This window comes from Lissotriton helveticus, chromosome 8, assembly GCF_964261635.1.
Source record: "Lissotriton helveticus chromosome 8, aLisHel1.1, whole genome shotgun sequence".
NCBI classification, from domain to species: Eukaryota; Metazoa; Chordata; class Amphibia; order Caudata; family Salamandridae; genus Lissotriton; species Lissotriton helveticus.
The window spans coordinates 849,610,206-849,635,076 of record NC_136069.1 but is presented as its reverse complement, the minus strand read 5'-3'; the positions used below and the strand labels follow the sequence as shown (position 1 = coordinate 849,635,076).

The 24,871-nt window shown below is 43.8% G+C and overlaps 1 protein-coding gene across 4 annotated transcripts in view; it reads left to right on the top strand.

Annotated features, from left to right (window-relative positions):
* The window catches only part of AP1S2 (adaptor related protein complex 1 subunit sigma 2), a 144,251-nt gene that overhangs the window by 31,616 nt on the left and 87,764 nt on the right, over positions 1–24,871 (top strand). For 2 of the 4 annotated variants that reach the window (XR_013599880.1, XR_013599881.1), the window contains exon 5: positions 11,088–11,183. The exons of the other annotated variants lie outside the window; for them this stretch is intronic. The gene's annotated coding sequence lies outside the window, so the exon portion shown is untranslated. The remainder of the gene's footprint in view (positions 1–11,087; positions 11,184–24,871) is intronic. 4 annotated transcript variants of the gene reach the window in all.

The window sequence follows — 24,871 nt, the reverse complement described above, 5'->3', positions numbered from 1 at the left end:
CATGAAGTCTTATGATGTTGGGCAGGAGATATTAAGGGACACCCATATCGGCCAGCACCTGCCGAAGTGTGAGCCTCAGGACCGGGTCAAATGCTTAGCTGTGATCTATATACAACCTTCCGCCTCCCAGAACCACCATCTTCCAGAAAAGCATTTGGAGGCGAAAGGCCTGATCCAGTGTGCTGGTGCTGTTCCTAAAGCCAGCCTGTAGGGTGGGGGCGTGGTGAACACTTCCTCAGCAGCTAGCCATTCTTGTAGCCTTCTTAGGAAGGTTCTGCGAGAGCAGTCAATAAGACGTATGGACCTATAATTAGATGGAAGTGATGGGCATCCTTTTTTAGGTCGAGCCTGGAATCCGCATCCAAAGGATGCGGTCCAGGTGGAGAACTATAGCTAGCTGACTCGGGGGAATGGAGGACAAGAAACTGCCACAAGCTTCTCTTTGGCTGGATTACACTGCGTGCACGCGCACGCCCAGCCGGCGCCGTGCACATCCCCTGCCTGGTGCGCGCTCTTCAATGAATGAAAGTGAAACTGGCTGCAGTGCCTCGCATCCATGCCGCGTTAGTGTCTTTAACGTTTATTTCCCTCCGACGTTTATTTCCCTCCGTTTCTCTCGTGCCCCCTTCCCTCCGCCTCTCTCGTGTCCCCTTCCCTCGGCGTCTCTCTCGCCTGCATCCTTCCCTCGGCGTCTCTCGCCTCCCCTTCTGTAGTTTACTGTCCTCCCTCTGCTTAAGGCTCTCTCCAGGTCCTTTCCCTACCTGCCTCTCCATGCTCCGCTCTCTGTCTCGTGGGCCGCGGTGCTCCTCTATCTCTTCGGTGTCGACTCGTTTCCCGTCCTAGCTGCTAACTTTCCTCTGCAGGAAGTCGCCGCTGCCCCGTCCTCGGCTTCAGCAGTGCCCCACCCTCTTAACTCACGTCCCTCCCTTAGCTCCTCCCTGCGGTCTCCTCCCCTCTCCCTATCTCTCCCACGAAGGAGCGGGGCACTCCCTTGCGGTCAGGCGGCTCTCCGGTGCCGTGACCAGACTCCGAACTTCCCCGCAGACCCTGCGCTCTGGTCCCGGACGGTCCTCTGCGTCAGACGAACCTGCACAGACTGGGGCTTCACGCCACCCTTGGACAAAATCTCGGAGCCCAAGGAGAAGGCTGACAGGCTAGACGAGGAGCAGCTGCCACCGCCCTTCACAGCCAGAGGGGAAAGTGTCCGTTATATGGTGCCCACGGGTGTCAGGCATGCCGCGGATACTTCGGACGGCACTACCCGGGCCAGGTCAGCTCCCTTCCAGTAGCTAAGGTGTCGGACCCCAGTCCATCCTTCACCTCTCGGACTCCTCAGCGGGCCATGCAGGCAGCGCTAGGCTTCTCCGTGCTAAACATGCCCCTGTACAGCTCCTGTTGCCTGTCTGGCCGCAGTTTTGGGAGCTCTGATGAACCACAACGCTCCTTCAGCCCCGCTTCCCAGAGGCTGTGGGAAAAAGGCTTACAGACAGCCGTCCCAGCCAACGGGGCGCCGGACCCTGCCAAAAGGTGACACCTCAGCGTGCTGTGAAGACACCGGGACAGTAAGGACGCACAACCGCGTGGGAAAAGCAGAGGTTGTTGAAAGAGTCCAAGCAATAGATGATGTCGATTCTTCTGTCCTGCACAGGGGGTCGCAGCTACTTTCATGGTAAGGCCACCCCGAGGGGTCAGTGTAAGGTGCCACGACGTATGAAATGATTCTCTTCACCTGTTCCACCACAGCCTTTAACCTATAACATTCATCTATTGGATATCCCCGGCCTCACCCCCTGCATGCCGCAGATACTTATTTCACAATAACTGTTAAGTGTGAATCTTGTCCTTTATACATGCATGTTTGAGTGTTTGTGTTTGTGTGTGTGTGTGTATAATCTATGAATATGTGACTGTGTGCATGCATGTGCGCATGTTTGCTTGTTTTTATAAGTGCCCCATTACAGCGCCCGTAATACTTGCATGCTAGTAATACCCCTCCCGCCTCCCAAACAGGATCGAGTCAAACATCAACTAGCAGCGATGCCGTTGCTGGTTTCACTTTCTATATTCTCGGTTTCTGAGCTCCCCCCTCCCAATCAGTCATGTGTCTCCAGCACAGCAGCGCAGCCAGGGGACAGAGAAGGCAGGTTATGCTGCAGCCTGCCTCGGAGCATCGGACACTCGTCTGTGCCTGCTCCTCGCAGCTCACCCAGCTGTGGCCTTATGTGTCTTGGCCATTTAAGTTCTCTTGTGCTGCCACGATAAGTTAGGAGTGAGGTGTCTCAAAAGAGCAGTGTGTGGGGTCGAAGCTGAAGATACACTGGGACGCTATATGTGATGGAATGGCAGATGTGATGTAAGTTTGGAAGGAGGTGAATTGTAGGAGCAGGGTCTGGGGTCAGAGCTGCAGGTACACTGCACTGGGGGAGCTGTAGCAGCGTGTGACCTCAGAGCTGCAGGTAGACTGTATTTCAACTAGGTGGAATGGAGGGGGTGGTGTAAGTTACGAGTGAGATGCATTGGAAGAGCAACATGTGGGTTCAGAGCTGCAGGTACACTTGGGGAGCTGAATATAATAGAACGTCAGGGGTGTATGTTTTGAAGGAGGTGCATTAGAAGAACACTGTATGGTCTCAGAGCTGGAATCAAATGGGGGGCTGCAGTCCAGGATTGATTGAGATCCACTGGGACAGCTGCGTGTGGGTCTTTGTGGGAATAGCAGGGGTGGCGCAAATCAGGGTTCAGTCACGCTGGCAGAGCTGTGAATTAGCCTCATAAGTACAATAGCAAGGCTCAGGATTGAGGGCCACTGGCAGAACACACAGCGGGTCTTCAGGACTGGGATGGTACAGTGTTCTTGTTTCATTACTGGAATTGTAGGAGTGTTGCAAGTGTGAACTCAGGTGCTCGTTCCAGTACAACAATAATAGGGTAAGATCGAGGCGCACTGGCAGGGCTCTACGTGTCTCTCTCCTGCAATGGTATTCAGCTGCTGGCATTGTAAATAACAAACCTTTTATCTATGTGTTGGTTTTAAAAACAGATAAATAAAAGGCATTGCCATTTACGATGCCATTTACAATGGCAATAGCTTAAAACTTTGCAAATGCGAGACCTATTGCATTGCAAATGCTTGTTGTGTAAGGGAACAATTTCTGCACCCAGCCAAGTAGGTGGAATGGAAGCCCTTCTTCAATATAGCATTAAAAAGAACGGTAAAATTAGGACCCCAAACGTCCATCTCACTGCGATGAAGATTGCCCAGAATTTTATCAGGTTCTGTAGTCTTGTTAGGAATGATCTTAAGGATTGCAAATCTAACTTCTTGAAGCGTGATGCTAGGAAGCCCCACTCTGTTGTGCTTATCTCTGGTCCGCCAAGGTATCACAACTAGGAGCTGCCGAAGAGGATCTAGCCTCTCCAATTAGAGTATAGGCTAGAAAAATGTGTGACCCAGTCGGCAGCAGGGACATTGGTCTCCACATTGCAGAATCCCTCTGCAGAACCCGTTGGCTCCAAGTTCCAAAAGGACTGCTGGTCTCCCTTTCGCACAGCGTCTAAAAGTTCTTCCCACTTCACAGCCTCCCATTCCCTTTTAACATGGCATTTGGCCCTTTTATATGCAGCCCACCCTAGTTTTAATCTAATTCGAGTAATTTTGCTTGATGGCTTGCATCAAAGCAGCCCTGACACACCTGCAGCAAAAGTTAAACCATATTTGAGGAGACTGCCTCCCTACAGCCTTTTTGGTTTCCACAAAGAAGAATCTATGACGCTCTTCAAACATTCTAGTGTGCTACGCTAATCTTCTTCGATCACTAAAGTCTACCGACCCTGACAGGGATAGTAGGCCTTCCACGTGTTCTACTTCTATTTTGTAGACTGCCCGCACCAGCTCCTCAGAGTGAGCCATATGACACCATTTCGCGCATGTTTTCAGTTGGCCTCAGTCTACTATCAAAAGGGTCAGGCGAGCTGGCTGCCATGCCAGAGGGGAAAAGCCGTGAGACTAGAAAGTGCTTTGTTATCACTATCCTGTCTTGGGAGGACTACCATGTGGATTAAATAAGGCTAAATCCACACATCCACCAGGATGTAATCAGTAAGGCTGGTGCCAAAGGAATGATTAAAGGTATGTTTGCCTTCCCTATCAGATGCAGTTCTGCCATTACATGCTTGTAAACCCTGGTTCAATGTTATAGCAATGATTTATTGGAGGAATTACTAACTTGGGGATGAGCCATGCACTGTCTAACTTCGGGATCAAGGCCACTAAGTTACCCTCTAGGGTTTCGAATTGACAGTCTCCTCCCACTAATTTCCAAACTCCAGCCGGAGCAGATGCCAGGTGTGTGCTTACCAACTCTAAAGTCGAGGAAACTCTATTTTGTGCTCCAGGCCTACGGTACACATTGTAAATGTACAGAGCCAATTGCTGGAGAATCAGGGAGATGCACAAGATGTCCGGGGAGGAAATTTTAAGTTCTTCCACCTTGCAGGTGAGGGCTGTGCCCACCCAAGCAGTTGGCCTTGCTCACCCCTGATAGTCACCCCTTGTCTGTGGATAGAGCTGCCTTACTGAAGTTCACATATTCCATTCAATGCACTAATCTCCTGGAATAGGCAGAGGCCATATAAGTCCATGGACTGGGCTCAATCGGGGCAATCCAGCTTGAAAGCATGCGCAGCAGTGTTCCAGGAGAGCAAATTAAAAGGGAGGAATGTCCTGGGTAGGGCTAGTACATCTGCAGTGCTAGCCTCCACCTCAGTCTATGCAAGGACTAGGGATCAGGAAGGTGCTCTAAAAAAAAGGGAGCAGCTTCCTGATAAGGAGATCGGACCTGGGCTGCATCTGAGGCATACTGGCTATGGGAGAGGAAATCCTTGGGTCCCCTGTGGATGTGGGTGGCTCAATTGTAAACTCTTGACTCAGACAAGGCCCTCTGGCTGTTTTTTTTGTTTGTTTTTTTTTTTACTTCAGGAGGTCTCATGGCTGGAAAGGCACCCCGTGCAACCAACTTAGATCTCCCAGTCATAGTGGCGTCGGGGGTCCTGCTCTTAGATGCTTAAGTATCACTCAAGAACAGCCTAGTAAAGCCCCTCAATGCGTTCACGACGCCCCAACACCTTGCATGCGTTACCTCAAATGGGACATGTCTATGGAAGCCCACTAGGGGAGTTTGTCAGTCAACATCAGCAAGGATATTGAAGCGATTAAAAGTGGAGAAACCAAATACACCCATGAACCAATGCAGGAACGGTCCGTGCACGTTGAGGGACTGCTGTCCTATTAAGGTAATGTGGTTTATTAAATAGCCCAATGAAAGCAAGTCAATGCCTGAGAAACCCACCTGTCTACTAAGTTGACCCTAGAGTAAGCATTCAAACAAATGGGGAGACCTAAAATTGATTACCACACAGTCTCCAGGGCAATCTGTCTTGCTTAAACCAAACCACCCCACCCTACGGGTTAGCAAAATACTATTCACTTGGGAGAGGGGAACATTTCTTTATCTCACTCACCAGCTAATCCAATACTTTGTTGGTGAGCTTCCCCCGGGCCTCCTTCTGTCCCTCGCGCACCAGTGGGACTCCTACAAGGACGACATCATATAGGCAGAAGGCTGGCGATAGGTCAATCGCCTGGTGATTCTGAAATGGGGCATGGGCTTCTGCCAGGAGCAGTCCGGACCTAGGTACTCTACCCTTCCTATCCATGTTGGTCTCCTAACAGCTCAATTTCCCGCTTGAGCTAGGGGATAATAAAGAAGCTATGGGGTGTGTGGAGGGAAGACCAGGTAGAGGGCTATTCACTGTCTCACTATCTGATGCTGCAGGAACCGTAGGGGCTAGAGAAGTAGACTGGCCAGACACAGCCCGCTGGCTGTCCCGAGGGGTGGTGCTTAAGGCCTGATGTACATGAGACTGACCTTCAAATTAATCCAACCTCCCAGTATTCTGAAGGCCACCTCTTCCACTACAAACTTGCTATCAATATGCAAATCGCTCTTAGTCTTTGAGCCATTTAACGTTCGCACATGGTTCTTACTGGTGGTCAGAGATCCTCTAGGCTGGCCACTTGATGTTTGACCATTAATTGGTCCCTGTGTGTGTTTATGCAATGTAAAATCTTGGAGCCAACATTAACTGACCTATGTCTTGTTCCAAAGAAATATACTGTGAGTGTAGGACAGAGCACCGCTGTTCTACTGGAAGATCGTCGTGTTTTTCGTGCCTCCGGGGCTCTCTCCCCGTCTGGAGTTATGTATATAGAACTGTGATAGCAGCTATACCTAATTGGGTGTAGCTGACCCCCCGGGCACCGATATGTGCTGAATCAGCTCTGAGTTCTCTGTTGCTCAAATACCAAATATATTGGTGTAAGTTCAAAATGACACTGTTAATCCATTGTTCAAATATATTTCATTTATTCTTCATGAAATGCTTTCAATTATTTCACATGAAAATCCAATGCATTTCGGCAGTGTCTTCCTGCCTTCATCAGGGAAATAGTATATCTACAATTCAAAACAAATATGGTTTTAACCTATAATATTTCTAAACGATTTATATCCACTGTAACACATCTGCTATACATATGCTTTCATTCAACATTAGCAACGTGTATTAAAGGAATTCTTTCAACAGTGAATCAACTGGCATATTAAATAAAATGCATTATTACGTTTCACATTTAACTTTGTACACATGTTATTAAACGTGAATGTTGCTTCATTGTTTAAAATTGTTTCAGATGATTTTACTCGCCTACTGTGGGTGGGGATTGCTAAGGTTGTTACCGTGTTTGGCCGCGATATTGAAATGGTGGCCTCGCGTTACGCGCTGGCAATGCTGTTCTCAATGTCTAACCAGCTCCAAATGTGCTAAACGAACGCGCTATCAAGTGCTTAAAACTCGCGCTTACTTAACATGATGCTGTTCCTTCTAGAAAGGAAAGTTATGTTTATCTTAATCTTACGCCCTTAAGGAGCCTGTTCCTAGCTGCTTAACTGCTCACCTCGGCGTTTTCGATTCTCGCGCCATTCCTCTACGGACAAATCCTCCTCTCTTCCGGTGTTACCTTCATCGCGCTTGCGCCCTATTTAACTCCCTCTAACCCGTTTTTTTGTATATGTACGCTCAAGCTTTATTGAATTCCTGTTTGTGGGGATCAGCGCCAGTGCTCACTACCACTATGTGTTTGTGCTGCTACAAAGGCTAGCAAATTATTAAATGTAGATTGATGATACCATACATATTATTGCAAATCACGATTTAAAGCTATGTTCATTATAAGTAACAAAGAAATTCTGTTCTTTCGTTCAGTCCTCCTGGCTTCAAACTGCCCAAGTTATAAATCCAATAATTCTCCTGCTTGAGTAACCTGTTTTTATTCGTGGAACCTTCCATTCTTGGCAATGTTTCTAGGACACATACTCGTAGTTGGCTTGCGTTGTGTTGCATTTAAGTGAAATGTTCCGCCACACTAGTTTTCGTGGATTTCAGTCTGATGGTGCTTTTGTGCTCATTCATGCGGATTTTTAGTTTGCGTTCAGTGTGTCCTACGTAAACGTCTCCACAGGGGCATTTAATCATGTAAATTAAATTACTAGAGTCACATGTTGCATTCACTTTTAATGAGATGGGATATCCCTTTTGTGGATGTGTTATACTTGATCCCTTGATGATGTTGTTACATGTGCCACAATTATAACACGGAACCGTTCCTCTAAATGATATTTTGGGAGGTTCTTCATCCAATGGGTTTAAAAAATCCGCTAAGGACACACTGAACGCAAACTAAAAATCCGCATGAATGAGCACAAAAGCACCATCAGACTGAAATCCACGAAAACTAGTGTGGCGGAACATTTCACTTAAATGCAACACAACGCAAGCCAACTACGAGTATGTGTCCTAGAAACATTGCCAAGAATGGAAGGTTCCACGAATAAAAACAGGTTACTCAAGCAGGAGAATTATTGGATTTATAACTTGGGCAGTTTGAAGCCAGGAGGACTGAACGAAAGAACAGAATTTCTTTGTTACTTATAATGAACATAGCTTTAAATCGTGATTTGCAATAATATGTATGGTATCCTCAATCTACATTTAATAATTTGCTAGCCTTTGTAGCAGCACAAACACATAGTGGTAGTGAGCACTGGCGCTGATCCCCACAAACAGGAATTCAATAAAGCTTGAGCGTACATATACAAAAAAACGGGTTAGAGGGAGTTAAATAGGGCGCAAGCGCGATGAAGGTAACACCGGAAGAGAGGAGGATTTGTCCGTAGAGGAATGGCGCGAGAATCGAAAACGCCGAGGTGAGCAGTTAAGCAGCTAGGAACAGGCTCCTTAAGGGCGTAAGATTAAGATAAACATAACTTTCCTTTCTAGAAGGAACAGCATCATGTTAAGTAAGCGCGAGTTTTAAGCACTTGATAGCGCGTTCGTTTAGCACTTTTGGAGCTGGTTAGACATTGAGAACAGCATTGCCAGCGCGTAACGCGAGGCCACCATTTCAATATCGCGGCCAAACACGGTAACAACCTTAGCAATCCCCACCCACAGTAGGCGAGTAAAATCATCTGAGACAATTTTAAACAATGAAGCAACATTCACGTTTAATAACATGTGTACAAAGTTAAATGTGAAACGTAATAATGCATTTTATTTAATATGCCAGTTGATTCACTGTTGAAAGAATTCCTTTAATACACGTTGCTAATGTTGAATGAAAGCATATGTATAGCAGATGTGTTACAGTGGATATAAATCGTTTAGAAATATTATAGGTTAAAACCATATTTGTTTTGAATTGTAGATATACTATTTCCCTGATGAAGGCAGGAAGACACTGCCGAAATGCATTGGATTTTCATGTGAAATAATTGAAAGCATTTCATGAAGAATAAATGAAATATATTTGAACAATGGATTAACAGTGTCATTTTGAACTTACACCAATATATTTGGTATTTGAGCAACAGAGAACTCAGAGCTGATTCAGCACATATCGGTGCCCGGGGGGTCAGCTACACCCAATTAGGTATAGCTGCTATCACAGTTTGTTCCTAAGAAATGCACATGGACTAACTTTAATCTGAGATTAATATGGAGAATCATCCATTTTAAGGATGTCCACTGATCTTCTCCTAGTAATCTCTGGAATTGGTTATGCGAGCTTTAGTTACTTGTAACTGTGACGGACCTGTTCTGAGGACTGCAGCATCTCCAAAATCCAAACTTCTTCCTTTTGTTGCTGCACCTCATTTGACATGATCATAGTACTATCTCCGGCTCTTTAGGTCTGGCATTAGCCAAGACTTTTTGATTTTACTAAAATGTTATTTAATGACGTTTTGGCACATTTAGCCCGCATTCTTCATCCAAAGAACTTAGTTTGCTCCATGTAACTTATATGACTCGATGCTTCCTTCTCCCACCGTTTGCTCTCATTTGATGTGGTCTACAGCATGCCACACTTCTTCCTGCAGCCCAGGAAAATCGGACTGCAGCGGCGAATCACTTAACGAAAATCTTAATTATGTTTTGTCCTTCCTGTCTTTGTTACAGTTGTTACATTCGAGGGAGAGTCCCTCCTTTGAGATGAGTAACCATACTCACACCTTTATATGAGTGTTTTATTATTTACCGAACCCTCCTCCTGCGTTTGCTTGGATTGCTCTCCTCACCCTACTGTGCTTTTTTTATACCCTGGTGTTTTCATAGATAATATCATGCCAGCTAGTGTTTGGAAGGAGGAAACCATTTACAGTGAGAAGGTAAAGCAACATTCAATGTGATGATTATAGCAAGTGATTTAGTGCACCACTTCATGTCGATTTCTAGTCCCACTCTTCGTACTTTAAAAATTTCCAAAGATCCTTTAATATCGGACATCCCAATGCTCAAGAAGACCAAAGCCAGATCCTGAAATCTAACTAGAGGCAATGATGATTGACCTCTCCCGGCATATAGAGACTCCGGTACTGCAAGATCAGAATTGATTGAGCACTAGATGAAGGTGTAAGTGAAAGACACTTAGGATCTGAAGACTTGTCCAAGACTGATTATTCTACCTGCTGGACTCCCATCTACCCCAGGCCTGCAGTGCCATCACAATGGCAACTAGGATGTTGACATCTTGCACATGAAACAGGTTATTTCTGATAGTCCCTGTCCTCCAGAATAATACAAAATGTTGTGTGAAGGATGCATTGGTATTGAGATGTAGTATAAAATGGAAACTCAATATTTCTAAGAGTGTAAAACGCCTGATAATTTATTTAGTATAATGTTATTAATGTAGAACCTATTTGTTACTTCTTAGGAACATTATGCGAATATCATATTTACATGGTCAGAGCAGAGCGAGTTTGCAAGGCAAAAGAAGGTGCTTAACATGAGTCTGAACTAGTAAGGGTTGCATATTGAGGAATATCACTCTAAAGGGAATTACACATAATGAAGCCATCGGATTTGCTACAAAATGTACCTTTACCGATATGTGACACTATTGAGTTACAGAAGTGGTCATCAGGGGTATACATTTGGCAACAAATCAGGGGAACAGCCCACTACGTCATATATTTACTATCTATGCTTCCAGAATTGGTCTTTCTCTGTCTTTAAATATACTGATTTAAAACCACTTCTTGAAAAGGGAGATGGCTTGGGACCAGTATCCTGAATCTGATCAGTTTGCGTGACCACAAGCATCACATTTTGACATATTGTATATAGGTTTGTGGCAAGCCTTCTGGCTTAGGCGAGAAGTATTATTTGCATGTCAAGTCGGAGGTGTTCTGCAAATAAAAACTTCCAGCTTCACGCACTGTAACTCAAAATGTGTATTCGTAGTGTGTTTGTTAAAATTCTGTAAAATAAGAACTAGTGCTCCAGTGTGTTTATTTTCCAAGGCGATGTGCTTCATATAATTGATGAGTTGGTGAGAGCATTTGCTTTATGACTGCACCAATAAGGGATTATTCACAGTGTTGTTGTTCTCCTACATCTTCATAAACCTTCAACCATTAATCTTGTGTTAAATCCGTTATTTATGTTGCTTCATTTTGTGTTTGTAGAGCCAGAATGAAGACTGGGGAGGTTTGTCTGAGGATATCTTATGATTAAGAACATTCTAAGGCATAAACCAATTTGATCCCCCTTGAAAACTATTGGTAATTAAATCTACAATATTGGTGGCATGGGTGAGATGGGATGCTTTTCAGAAATCGATTGCACGGAAAATTACTTCTAAAAACTGCCTGATTTATGACTGGCTTTGGAAGGTGCGGGTGTTGGGGCTAACTATCTTGCAAGAGGTGCATGCAGCATTTCAAACGTGCTTTGGTGCTACCTAACTGATTTTCCTCATATCCACTAACCGCATCAATTTGTTGCCTCATGTTGGGTTTTGATGATTTCTTACTGCCCATGTGCCTTTACTGAACAGGATTATTTCAGGCCTGAAACCAATGTGCCAAGGACTATAAACAGGTTTATATGTAATTTTGGTTGTGTATTTGAATATTTCCATAATATTGTGTTTATCAGCAGCAATGAAGTGATCACTAACCAGAATTGGCCTTAAGGTATGGTGTTAGTTGTGCCACCATCTGTTGTGGCTGCTGTATGACAATATGGTCTCTGTGCAGGTGATTGTAATGTATTGAACAGAGTTTGAGCTGTTTAAGAGAAAAAACATTTGTGGCAGTGTGGTTAAAAGAGCACAAGTACGAGAATATTTTGTATCAGAGTGTTGGAGAATCCTTATTTTAGTAAGTGTATTAGAGATGCTTTAATATGTAATTGCAGTATATTTAGAAACCATGGCTATTGATGTTTGCTGTGACCACAACAATCCTTGTCTCAAATTATGTTCCTATAATGGCATATTTCTGTAGACGTTTTAGTTTACAAAATACCATCAAATATTTTTTAAACAAAGTGGCCTTGTCTCAGGAAAAACATTAAAATTAACTAATAGTAATTGAATTCATACATTGTTTTACGTTTTTTTTAACTTGAAAATTTTGCAGGGGGACAAACGTGTTAGACTACTAATGTATGAATAGTTAAACAAATTGGCATGGCTTGGAATTCAATAGAGCATGCATTGAACTCTTTCAGGACCGTAGGATAAAGCAGAAGGATTACGATCAAGTACATGATTGGCTATTTTTTTTTAATAACAAACTCTTTCTTAAATGTAGCATGTGCAACAATATAATGTTTAACTAGTTAAACACTGGTGGCATTGAAATAGTTGGTTCTTCTGTATTTCCTTTTCATATTGAGAAACAAGAACACCCATTCCAATCTAACATTGTTGAATTGGTCCAGGACTTGGAGAAGGTGCTTTTGGACTTCAGAACACTCATTTTTGATGTAACAAGCTTTGGATTTAAAATTGTGGACTGCAAACACCCTTTTATCAAAGATCGAAGGAGGAGGGAGGGACATACCCTACCCTTCTAATTTGCAAAAATAAGTTGAGGCAAAAGTAACCATGTATGAAAAAGTATGCAGCAATCTGTGCCAGCATTTTCATCCTCTCCCTCATCCTCTTAAGACAAATGTTTTCTAGTTCCAAGTTCAATAACTAACAGTCGGGGAAGATATGTAAATTTTTCCTTTCCCATCTTGTGCAGTCCATTTGCGGTCTCCTGCCTCAGTAATATCTTTATTTCTTCATGGTTTTTCCGTATCCCTTTCTGTTAATACCTTCCTTCCTTCCTTTACCCACTCTTTATTTTCTCCTTCTCCCTATTTTATTTTTTATATTTTCCATTTCTTACTTTGTGTCCTTCCTCTTCTTTCCTCGTCCCGTCCCTCTATTACCTCTTGCTTGATCGCTTTCTTTACTAATTGTTCCATCAGTCTGTTTCTCCCGTGATTGTCTATCTTTCTTCTTTCTGTTAATTCCTTATTCATTCCTTCCCTTTATTGGTCCTTCTTTATGACCCTGTATTTTTCTTTAAGCTGTTCTGATCTCTCCTCATTCCTTCCAGACTTTTTATTCATACATTCCTGTCTTCCTTCAGACTGTTCTCTGGTACTTCTTTGTCCATTCTTTCTTTCCTACCTTACCCTTCTTTATTCCCGCATTCCCTCCTTCCGTCATTTTTGTTTCTTTATCTCTTTGCCCCTTTCTCAACTTCTGTCCCTTCATGAATACATTCATTGTTCCCCATACCTTCATCTCACCATTTCCGTCATTTACCACTGGTTGTCGTTCCTGTATTTATCCCATCACTTGGTGGTGTCTTTCTGCCTTGCTTGATGCCCCTTTCCTTCTCTACTGTGTCCTCTTCTTTCCCTGTTACCATTCACACAGTAGGACCAATTGGTAATGCACTGGAATCCTCTTTAAAGCATTTTTGACAAGCTGTTAATGCACCTACTGTAGATAACTGCATTTTCCTTTTGTTTTTATAACCACGTTTTTTATTGTGTTCAAGAAAAATAAAACATTGACTGTGTGATAAGAGCAAGTATCTGGACTTCCAAAGCATAAAGTGGTACAGAGATATTGTATTATTCGTATCACATAAGAGAATTGTATATGCACAAATTATGGTAAAATGCTGGTGACCAATGCCGGAGTATATGACAAGTCAAACCGACATAAAAATGTTCCCTCCCACCCTCACCTCCCATTTTGTAGAACATTATCTCAACATAGTCCATTCTCCAGTTAAGTACTGGCTTACCACACATCTGAGGAAACAGCCCTATGCTTCCAGTGCCTTGCTAACACATTCAATTGGCTGTTTGGTAATCTCCGTGGGTATAATCTGTAGGTATGGAATAGTCAGGTTTTGCTAATATTAGGGTGAGATCTATCAATTTGGAGGTGATTTAATGTTTGGCAGGTGGGGGGAAGTCGCCCAGTATACACACTAGTGGACTGCATAGTAGTGTCCTATCTGTGACTTCAATTATGCAAGACACTTCTCCTTCCCAAAACTCTCGGAGAATGGATCAGGTCCACACCATATAGACCATCTCCAAAGCCTTATCCGCGCATCTGGGTCATGCCATATCCAGTGCGCCAAAGATCCTACTAATTATCCCAGCAGTCTGGTATGATCTATGTAGGATATGAAAGTTGATTAACTTAAATCTCTTGTTTCTGGAAACCTTATATGTATGGGTCAGAATTGTGGACCAGTTTGAGTCTGAGATCGGGAGCCCTAGGTCTTTCTCCCACTACTGTTGCAGTTCTGCCAGGTGCAAATTGATATCCTCTCCTATTGCTTGGTAGGAGAGGGTAACCGCTCTAATTCTACCTGTCGTGGTGCACAGGATTTAACTGCTGTGGTGAGTAGGGGGTTTCAGCAGTGTGGTTCGCCAGTGGCCTCTTATTGTTACTACTACTACTGCTCGATGGAGCAAGAATTGCCCCTGAGGTAGCTCCTGTTGCTCAGATAGCTCTTCAAATGGCATCAGAATGTCCTCTTGGTACAGGTCTCCTATGCGGGTAATACCCCATTCCACCCAGTCAGATATCCTCTCCAGTGTCCCTCAGGGCGACCAGGCATTGCACTGGGGTGTCAGGCTAATAAGGTCAGTGGGATCTAGCGCACTCAAGCAGCACTGCTAGGCTTGTCCTATAGTGCGTATTTCATCAGAGCACTCTGGAATAGGGCTTGTGGGGACCAAGAGGATTTGGGAGAGCAGAGAGAGGTCAGGCTCACGCAATGGAACAATTTATGGGGGATGCAAGCGAGAGTGAAGCCATTGGTTGAACCACTGAATCTGGGCCGCCAGGTAATATGCTTCAAACTCTGGTGCCGCTAGGCCACCATCTGATATTGGGCTCTGCAGTTTGGCTAATGCCACTCTGCATCTGCCGCCCCTCAGATCAGCTCCACCAATAGTGTATCCATTTCAGCAAACGTTTTATTGGAAATAGAGCAGACATGGAAGCATCACCATCTTTGAGATCGCAATGCGACCCACGACCGACAGAGGAAGCGTTCTCCAGAAACCTACGTTGGCCCGCAGTGTTCTAATTGCTGCAACTTTTTTGCGAACAATATAATTTTATATCTGAAGCCTAACAATCATAATTGGGTGGGGGATATAAAATAAATCAAAACAAAACTGAATTTCTCGTTTTCAATCATCGGTTTATGATCATATATCGTACGACACCACCCCCTACCTCTCACCAGGGTCTATGAGTTTGCTTGTGCTTTTTAAATGGGACACCTCGTCAGACCCATATGAGTACCCTCCCCCATGCAAATGCGGAGTATGTGATGGAAAACACTTTCCCTCTCCATCGGTTGTGTATTGCAAGCTTCTCAGGGCCTGTTAAGTGGGTCTGCTGTAAGAGAGCTATATGGGCTATATGGGCACCTTGCTGTTTTAGTGATACTATTTAACCTCCTGACATTCCAGCTGATAAACTTCTAAGTTAAGAGGGATGTCATAGTAGGATGGATATATGGTATGTCGTGTCAGCTTTTAGCAGGTGTTGATCCCCAGTGTGATCTATGTATGTGTATCGCCATATGGGGAGAGGTTCTGGGGGGGTGTAGCAAGCAATACCTGTAAACCAAACAATAACAACCCAACTCCCAAACCCCATTACAAGATGTGGATTCACCCCCCATCCAAACCAGTCCACATTCTGACCACTTTAGCGTGATTATCTTTCACACAACTATATAGTGTTGGGGGTGCCTTCAGACAGGTCCCTCCTGGCTTCGCTTCACACCACCCCACTCTATAACAATATTCCACAGCATTGCCATCCCACCCCCCCAGATAGAATTTAACAACTTAAATAGTCGATAAATGTGGAATAGTAGTTCCCTTCATGGCATAGCTACAGCTCACCTAGTTTGATGTCATCAGATCAGCTCATCCAGAAATCCAGGCATTACATATGGGCCAGGTTTGTCAGTATTATGGGAGGAAATTGAAACGTGATCTGAGTCGGAGTTCTCCTGCTCTTGCTCCTTCTCCTCCTCCTCTCATTCCGAGGGATGGTTCAAGCTCATCACACTCCAGCTGCCGCCGCCACTTCGCCTGCACTTCAGCTCACTTTGAGAGCTGGGGATGCCGGTAGACCAATATTCACCCTTTTTGTTCGGTGGTCTATGGGCTTCTAGTGGAGCCCCTTCGGTTGAGCTAGAGTCCTGTTGAGGTAGTTGATCCATCCAGTTGCAAGCTTGGTCTGGGGAGGTGAAAAAGTGTCTTGCCCTAGTGTGTGACCCTAAGGCAAGCAGGAAATTGCATGGCGCATTTCATTCCTATTTTGCGGAGTCACTTTTACGCTTCAGTGAAGGATGTGCGTTGTAGTTGTACTTCCCTGATGAAGTCGGTAAGTAACATCAGAAGGGGAGAGGCCCTCTGGGGCTATTTCAGTGCAGAACCATAGGCCAGCTGTACCACCTTTTTTGCAGCCGCAAACGGGAGATCCTCCTGTTTGCTACCACAAAAAAAGGTAATAGCATGTACAAATGCTATTTTGCAAGTCACTGACTCCCAAAATAGCATTTGCGACTCCCGCTATTAGGAAGGGGCGTCCCTTCCTAATAGAGAGTCACCATGCGATGTACAATTGTTTTGCGACCGCATTTGCGGCCGCAAAACACTTGCAGTTTACCTCCTACTTCAAGTAGGTGGTAAACCACTCACAAACAGGATGGGGACCCCTTCATCTTTGTGAGTATGTGAGAAAATATTTTTAAGAGCAGGCAGTGGTCCCAGGGACCACTGCCTTCCCTTAAAAAAATGAAACTGAAAAGTTTCTTTTTTTCTTTTTAAATGCATCCCGTTTTCCTTTAAGGAAAACGGGATGCATTAAAAATAAAAAAAACTGCTTTATTTAAAAGCAGTCCCAGACATGGCGATCTGCTGACCCCAGCAGGCTACCATCCCTGGGAGTGCCAGCCATTCCTAATGGGGTCGCAAATTGCACCTGCCTTATTATTATTCATGAGGCATGCAATTTGCGACCCCATTAGGAATCGCAAACAGTGTCTGGGAGATTGTTAAATATCCCAATTTGCGAGTCGCAAATGCGATGCAATTTGTGAGTCGCAAATTGGTGGGTCATACATCTGGCCCCTAGTTTCTAGCGAAGTGGTCAAATCGGCACCAGGCCCCTCCATGCGTTCTGGCAGTCCAATTTTGCGGATATTACTGAGTCTGGCTCTGTGTTCGGCATCTTTGGCTAATATTTCTAAAGTCTTTACTCTGTGTTCCATGTTGGACATTAATTCTCTCATGGCAGTGACTTCTGGTTCTACACCCCCTATTGTGTGCTCAGTAGTCCCTCTTTCGGCCAACCTTTTGTGGTCCTCCCTCAGGAGGCCCAGATCTGTTATTGAGGTGTCTAACTTGAGTTCAAGTGATTCGCGTGACTCTGCAATACTTTGCAGGATAGTGTCCAGGGTTGCTTCCACATGTCTGTCCTGGGACAATCGTCGCATTGTGGTTTTACCTTCGGATGCACTGGTGGATTTTCCTTTTTCTTCGTATATTTTCCCATGGAGCTGCCTCCCCTCTAGGTCTTGGCACCATCAGGGCCCGATATCCCAGGTATGTCATCTTTGGGAGGTCTCTGTTCCGTCTCTCTTCGCAGCCATTCAGACAAAACTGCTCCCAGCTTTTTTTTGAAAATCTGTTTTTATTGCTACATGTCACAAAAGAAGACGTAGTACATCTCATTGCATTTTGTCACAAGTAATTCACATTCCTTGTACATATCTGTATCATATGAGGATATAAAATTTTCTCTTTAATTTTGAACAGCCCTACGAACATCCCCCCCTACCCGTACCTCCCCCCTTCCGGCACTTCTAATTCCTGCACTCCAAACATTCGTAAATAAATCAAAAATAAAACCTGGTCTATCCCATAACGGTCAGCATACAGTGTGTGTTTATCGCATCCGCCCTGGGAGCCACATTGAAGTTCCTGCTAGTAAGATCGTCACACTGTGTACCTAGAACTAAATATGCCCCCCTAGACATGAGGCAGTGCCTTCTGAACTGCGCGTCACTCTCAACCATCAGGGCATATCACATCTTAAGTGGCAGTCATCGAGTCATCAGATGTGTATCCTTCCCCGGACTCAAAGGACCCCAGCAGTGTGTTCCACTCCAAAGATATCAGGTTTTTCCTAAGTCCCTTGCGTTCCTCGCGCTGCAATGTTACGCCTTCAGCCTTCCCCCATCGTATCATCTCCGCCCTCCATACTTCCGGGTCTGATGGTCTAGCCGATTTCCACTTCATTGTGATGGTGCGTTTAGCAAGTAGCAGTGCCAGGCCAATGAAACGTGTGGTCACACTCTTCTTGCGTTCCGCTGGTCCCAATCCCAGTATGACATATTCCCATGCTGCGTGGGGCTTGGAGGGGGCCAGCTTAGTTAAAGTATCCTGCACCGACTTCCAATAATATCCTAGTTTTGGGCAATCCCACATCATATGTAGCAAGCGCGCATCCTCCACTCCACAGCGGGGGCACGTGTCAGCTGTGTTGGGAAACCTGGCGTGTAAGCGATGCGGTGTCAGGTACGCTCTATGTAATAGCATAAGCTGTATAAATGACCTTGCTTCCACTGTTATAGGCCCCGGGCCAATGGGAGAGTTGCTGTTAGGAGGAAGCGAATCCCATGTCCTTATTGGAGGGGGGGGGGGGGTTACACTCCCTGGTCTCTCACGCGGAGAAAGGTCTCTCAGCAATGGTAGGTGCACCCACAATGCTCAGTTTACAGTCTGGATTACGCCATTGTAAGTAAGAAGGTAGAAAAGTATATGTCCCCTTGGTTTAATAAGATTCTGGCCTCTAGATCTTGGGGCTTGAGGATGCTGTCATGTGGGAACTGAGGGGGTCTCGGGCGCATTATAGGCTGTGCTTTGGTGTGCTTGTTCTCATCCCCACAGTTCAGATGGTCAGGGTTCTTTGAAGTGTGGCCTGCTCACTCGTGGTGCTCCACGTGTACCCCCTTGAAGTATGGGGCTTCTATGGGGTCAGCACTGCAGCCGCCATCACCCATGGCGTGCAATCAAAGGAGTGCAATCTGAAATAATGTGACACCCCCTCCCCCAGCGGGTTTTATATCATAGAAACATCAGAGAGGGTGTGCAACCTCTCCTGTTCCTCTTAGGGCCCTCTGGGCCACCGCAAAGGTGCTCAACGGCAGTGGATGAACCCCTCCTCGCAGCGGTCGGGCGTCAGTTGCCCTCCGGTGAATTTGCTATTCAGTCCGCGATCCACGTCGGCACCCGTTTCACAAGGGAGTGGTAGGCTCAGAAAAATATGTGCCTCTTCCTGCTCCTGATGCAAGGGCGAGACCCCCTCTGCCAGACTGCTTTCACATTTGCTCAAGGACTGTCTCTGGTCCTCCCTAGTGCGGTCACCCGGATGTCCTCCGGTGCCCCTCCGGCGGGTCAGCTTCATGTGTCCGGGGGGGGGGTGTTGAAGCCAGCAACACCATCTCTAATGACCCGTGTGCGGTGTTTGGGTCGCCACGGCTCTGCTGCTGTTCCACCATTTTGTTCAGCAGCCACTGTGGCCCGTGCCGGCTCCTATCGTCTAGATTTGGATTGATTTGTCACTGATTTCAAGCCTGGAGGTCCAGGGGGCACCTCTGGTTCAAGTTCAAAGATGCTTTATTAGGTTTGTAAAAGAAATACAACCATATAGCAGCATACACACAAGAGAATTTTTAACACAATACTAAATTAAGCTATCTCAAAAATAATCTTGCATAATAGCACTCATGATAAAAACATTTTAACAATATTAAAAATGCATAGTCATAGGATCAACAAATTTGGCTAAAAACTTAACAATCCTACGACCTTTGGTTATGTGCAAATATACAATTTAAAGTGCGAAGTATTATCTCAAGATTAGTATATGTGCAAATTAACAATTCTAAAGTGCATATCCAATTAGCAGCACCTAAACTGACTATTGGCTTAAAATAATAATGAATAAACTGCAGGTAATAAGACAATCCTACACAAGAAAAATATTGGTAGCAGCAATTAGTCCAACAACAATATATGTGCAAAATGCAATTATATGATTCAGCAGCATCAAATTCAAAGTGCACCATGGTTTTGTGCAAAATACAAATACGTGGTTCAGCAGCATCAAGTTTAAAGTGCATAGTACAATTAACAACTAACCAAATTCATACAATAATTGATTTTCTTACAGAGATGCATTTTAAAATATAAGTAGCCACATAAAAGCATACATCTGAAGACTCTAGATTAAATACTAGTGACATTGCTGTTTGTAGATGATGCGTATTATATTTTAAAAAGATGGGTTTCAAGTAATATTTCCTTAAAAAAGTATAAAAAGTACAGGATAGTATAAAGTGACATGTGCTCTGCTTTGATTTACCATCACATGGGCATACACAAGTTCCAGGTTTTTTGGGCACCGGAAAAGCCACAAGATGATGCGCAATTCCTAGGCGGAGACGGGTTAAAACGAAACGGTGGGATGGAATACTAACTGTTACAAGATAAGTTTGAAAGCCAACATTAATATTATATCGTTGATAAAAAAATGAATGTGCTCTGTTTAGTATATTTTTCCAGCCTGGTCTCTTCAGCATATTTCATAAACGAGACCTTCAACTCCCGTTTTGATAAAATAGGGTCCATTGTTAAATCATTATAAATGTCCAGTCCATATAAAGTTTTATACCAATAATGTATATGCTTCAGCCAAGGAATGTTCGATCGGCAATCAAGTTTAATACAATCTGTTATTACGTCCTGTGTGAACCTGGTTTCCTCCTTTACCCATATTGAGCGCCACAGGGATAGAGGACGAAGGGCAATTAGATCATTGATGTAGTACATATCTAATTCCTTGTGTATTAACTCTGTTGAAGCCATAACTGGAGCACAAATTAATCTTTTTAAAAACACATTCTCCCTCACCTGGATAGATTTAGTACACTGTGCATCATACCCCCATACTCCAGCCCCGTAGATAGCAGAGGAGATGCATCTAGCGTTAAAAAGGGTTAACATTTCACGAATTCTGCGATCCCCCAATTTCGCTGCGAATCTGAAAATACAGTTTGTATTCCGGGCCATTTTGAAAAGGACGCTACTTTGTTCATTTGTCCATTTCCCATTACCCGAAAAATTGATTCCTAAATAGCAAAAACTATTAGCAGATTCTAGTTTCTCTCCATCTAAGAAAAAAGGTTTGTGTTTTCTAGGTTTCTTACCACAAACCATGGTGACGGTCTTCCCTTTGTTGATTTTCAAATTCCTGTTCTTAATAAAAATTTGAAATTGGTCAATTAGTTGTTGTAGACCATTCTGTGTCCTAGAAAGGAGGACCGTATCGTCCGCATATAAAAGGACAGGGACAGGGTTACCATTTATAGTTGGAGCATCTGTATTAGTCAGTTTCAGAAATGTATCCACATGATTAATAAAAAGTGAAAATAATAAAGGAGCTAATACGCATCCTTGACGGATGCCTCGCTTGACTTCAAAGAAAAGGGTACACTCTCCATCTATTCCAAACCTTACTTTGCATGATAGATTACTATACAGGCGAGCTAGCAGATGGATAATTTCAGTAGGGGCACCCATAGATATTAATATGGGCCAGAGCAGTGCGTGTTCCACCAGATCGAACGCGGAACTCAAGTCGGCGAAGCATAGATAAAGATTACCTGATTTTGCTTTGGTATACTTGCCAACTATGAGTTCCAGGTTCACGCACTGCTCCAGTGTTCCTAATCCCCTACGAAACCCATACTGCACTGGAGACAGAATGTTGTTCTCCTCGGCCCAGGCTTCCGATCTCACTAAAAGGACTCGACTAAGGATTTTAACTGTCGAGTCCAAAAGAGAGATTGGACGATAGTTCCTAGCCTCTGACCTGGGTCCTTTTTTATAAAGGGGTATAATAATTGATTGGCCCCAGGTCAGTGGTAGATCATCTTCCACCGCAGCATTAAAGTAACGAGTTAAGATTGGTGCCCATAATGTTATTTCATGCTTATAAAAGTCAATGGGTACCCCATCAGGCCCTGGGGCTTTACCACCCTTACTTTTTTTAATTGCATCTATCACTTCATTCATAGTTAAAAACAACTGCATTTTCTTCCAGTTAAAACATAAAATCGACCCATCAATTTTAAGATCCGAATTAAAAATCTCTGAGAAATGTACAATCCATGCAAGACAACTGACATGGGAACTGACCTCAGGGGTATTTTCATTCTTTAAGAATGGGCCATTTATTGTTTCCCAGAAAAGTTTATGGTTTTTAGTTACAGCGGCCATATCAAGTTTATTCCAGGCCTCGTCCTGTAGTTCCCTTTTCCTAATTGCCAGGGCCAGTTTATAATTATTACGTTCTTCTCTGACTCTTTCTTTATTTCTAGGTCTAGCATTCAATACACTTTTTAGTCTTTTCAGAGTCTCAGCACAACTTTTATCAAACCATACAGTTTTGTTTCTTTTAACCCTTCTGTTTCTTTTTAACAGGGAATTTTCAACTGTACATGTAATTTTCATAAAGTTGGAGAGAACATCATGCGCTATCACATTAGGAGCAAGGCAATATTCAACCTCTCTGGTACATTTACAAATAATATCCTTTGTTAATTTATTGGGGTCAATTTTGATCCATTTGATTCTTGTTCCATTTGGTCTCTCAGCGGAAATCCCGTGAACAGCTTTACTACTCACAACACTTTTTTGACCCCAGCCCATTAATTCCATAGAGATGCTGTTATGATCACTCACCGGCTGCTCTATTACCCAAACATTGGTAAAAATTAAGCCACTAGACACCAGGATGTGATCTATATTAGTATGGGCATCTCTCCCCCTAAAAGTTGGACACATTTCATTATTTTTGTTTTTTATACAATCAAGCAGTTCCAAATTAAACTTGGCTATTAAATTATTCAATGCGCTGCCATAGTTACTGTGCGGGAAATGGTTAACATAAACACTGTCACCCCCGACATAATCCTCGTGGTGACCACATATCCCCTTCCGGGCGTATCTGCAGGCTTGAAGGTTAAAATCACCTGCCCACAGAACTATATAGTTATTCTTAGAAAGAGAGATTGCAGCTTCAATAGCACGTTCAACATCGGGGACAATCCTATCACGTTTGGGGCCCACAATGTTGTTGTAAAAATTCACAATGATTAAATCCCTACCATGGCTATGTTTTAGTCGCAATATAGACGCATGCTGACAGACTATAGAGTGTTCCCCAAGAATAAATTCTGTCAAGTTAGTTGAAACCAAAGTCAGTAGACCTCCCTTAGCTCTACCAGCTTTCGAAGCCACTGCTGCCACACTGTAGGAGCTGTAACCTTCAACTTCTATTAATCCTGTATGCCATGTCTCTTGTAGACAGATAATGTCATAACCACATGTGATGAAGTTGTCCCAAAATGTTGTACCTAATTTGGAATTAATTCCAGCTATATTCCAACTGTTAAATACAAGCGAGTCAGCATTACTAATCTCTGTACTTTCAATGTGATTAGACAAAACTGAAACTTCTAAACTTGCAATCAGAGGAACATTAGCGTTGTCATTGGTTACAGTTGATTCATTATCTGCAACATTGCCTATACATAACTGAGTACATGATGAAGCTACTTGCGTCTCAGTTATATTATTTACCCAGTTTTCATCACCCTGCTCTTTACCCTGAGTAGATGTTAATGTATCGCCTGTTACGGTGCTTCCAGAGCTCCGGGTCAGGGGTAATTCGCACAGTCAATCATTCTCATCAAGTGAACTGAGCAGCTGGAATCTATTAAAAGTTGGGACCGCGAAGTTATCATACAGGTTGGGCACTAGGTTGGGCACTAGGGGGGGACAATTAGGTACGACGTTAGGATATTTAGTAGGAACCACTCTTGGATGCTGGAAGTTATATGTAGTGATGTGTCTTCCTGACTGGTTCCTATAAAAATAATCAAGTGGGAACAATGTAATATTATATTCGTGATTCGATGGCATAGGTGCATGCAAAATCGAATCTCTTGCCCACTCAGTGGTCCTAAAATTTATAATTATGCAGTCCCCATCTATTTCCTTTTTGTTTGGCCCTACCCAGCCTACCCTCTGTGTAGTTATAATCTCTTCCGCGCCTCGTAATGGAAATCCACAATTTTTCACCAACCAATGCAAGGTCTTATTTTTCAAGGTTTCTTGATTTTCGAATTGGTTAGGCAACAACTTGGGGACGTTCGCAAGTATTGCTACGAATGGTCTGCAATCAGGTGGCAAATTAATAGTAGCTGGAATAACATTGTTAATATGGCGCCGTAGTGCGGGTAAGCTCTTGTTAGTGGGGGCGAATTCATTGATGTTACTTTGTCCCCCATCTACTTTTTGCCCTCGAGCTACCTTGGGGATGATGGTTATTGGCCCTTGCCTTCCACTTGTAGAGGGTGCCGGATTTCCCTTCGCATTGGGCGCATTAGGAGCACAATTTACTGCTCTTGGTTTACTATTACTCTGGTTCCCGGGATTTAAGTTAACTGAATGAGATATAACTTGTGTACCCAGTTGTTCAAGGACATCCAAGTTAGCTATTCCCAGTTTCTCAAGATTTTCTATTTTTTTACTTAAAATTCCCAGGGATTCCATCACTGGTAAAATGCAAACCTTTACTATTTTCTCGAGACGTTCTATAACTGCCTCGACATTAAGAGTTAGCAATTCCAGTGACTTTATATCTTTTGCCTGTCTCCCTCCACCATTTTGCTGTTTGTCACCTTCTCTTACATTGGGTTCTGAAATTTGTATAACCCTCTTCTTCTTCCGTCTATATATTTTAGTCTGATTATTTATTATTAACCTTTTTCGACTTTGG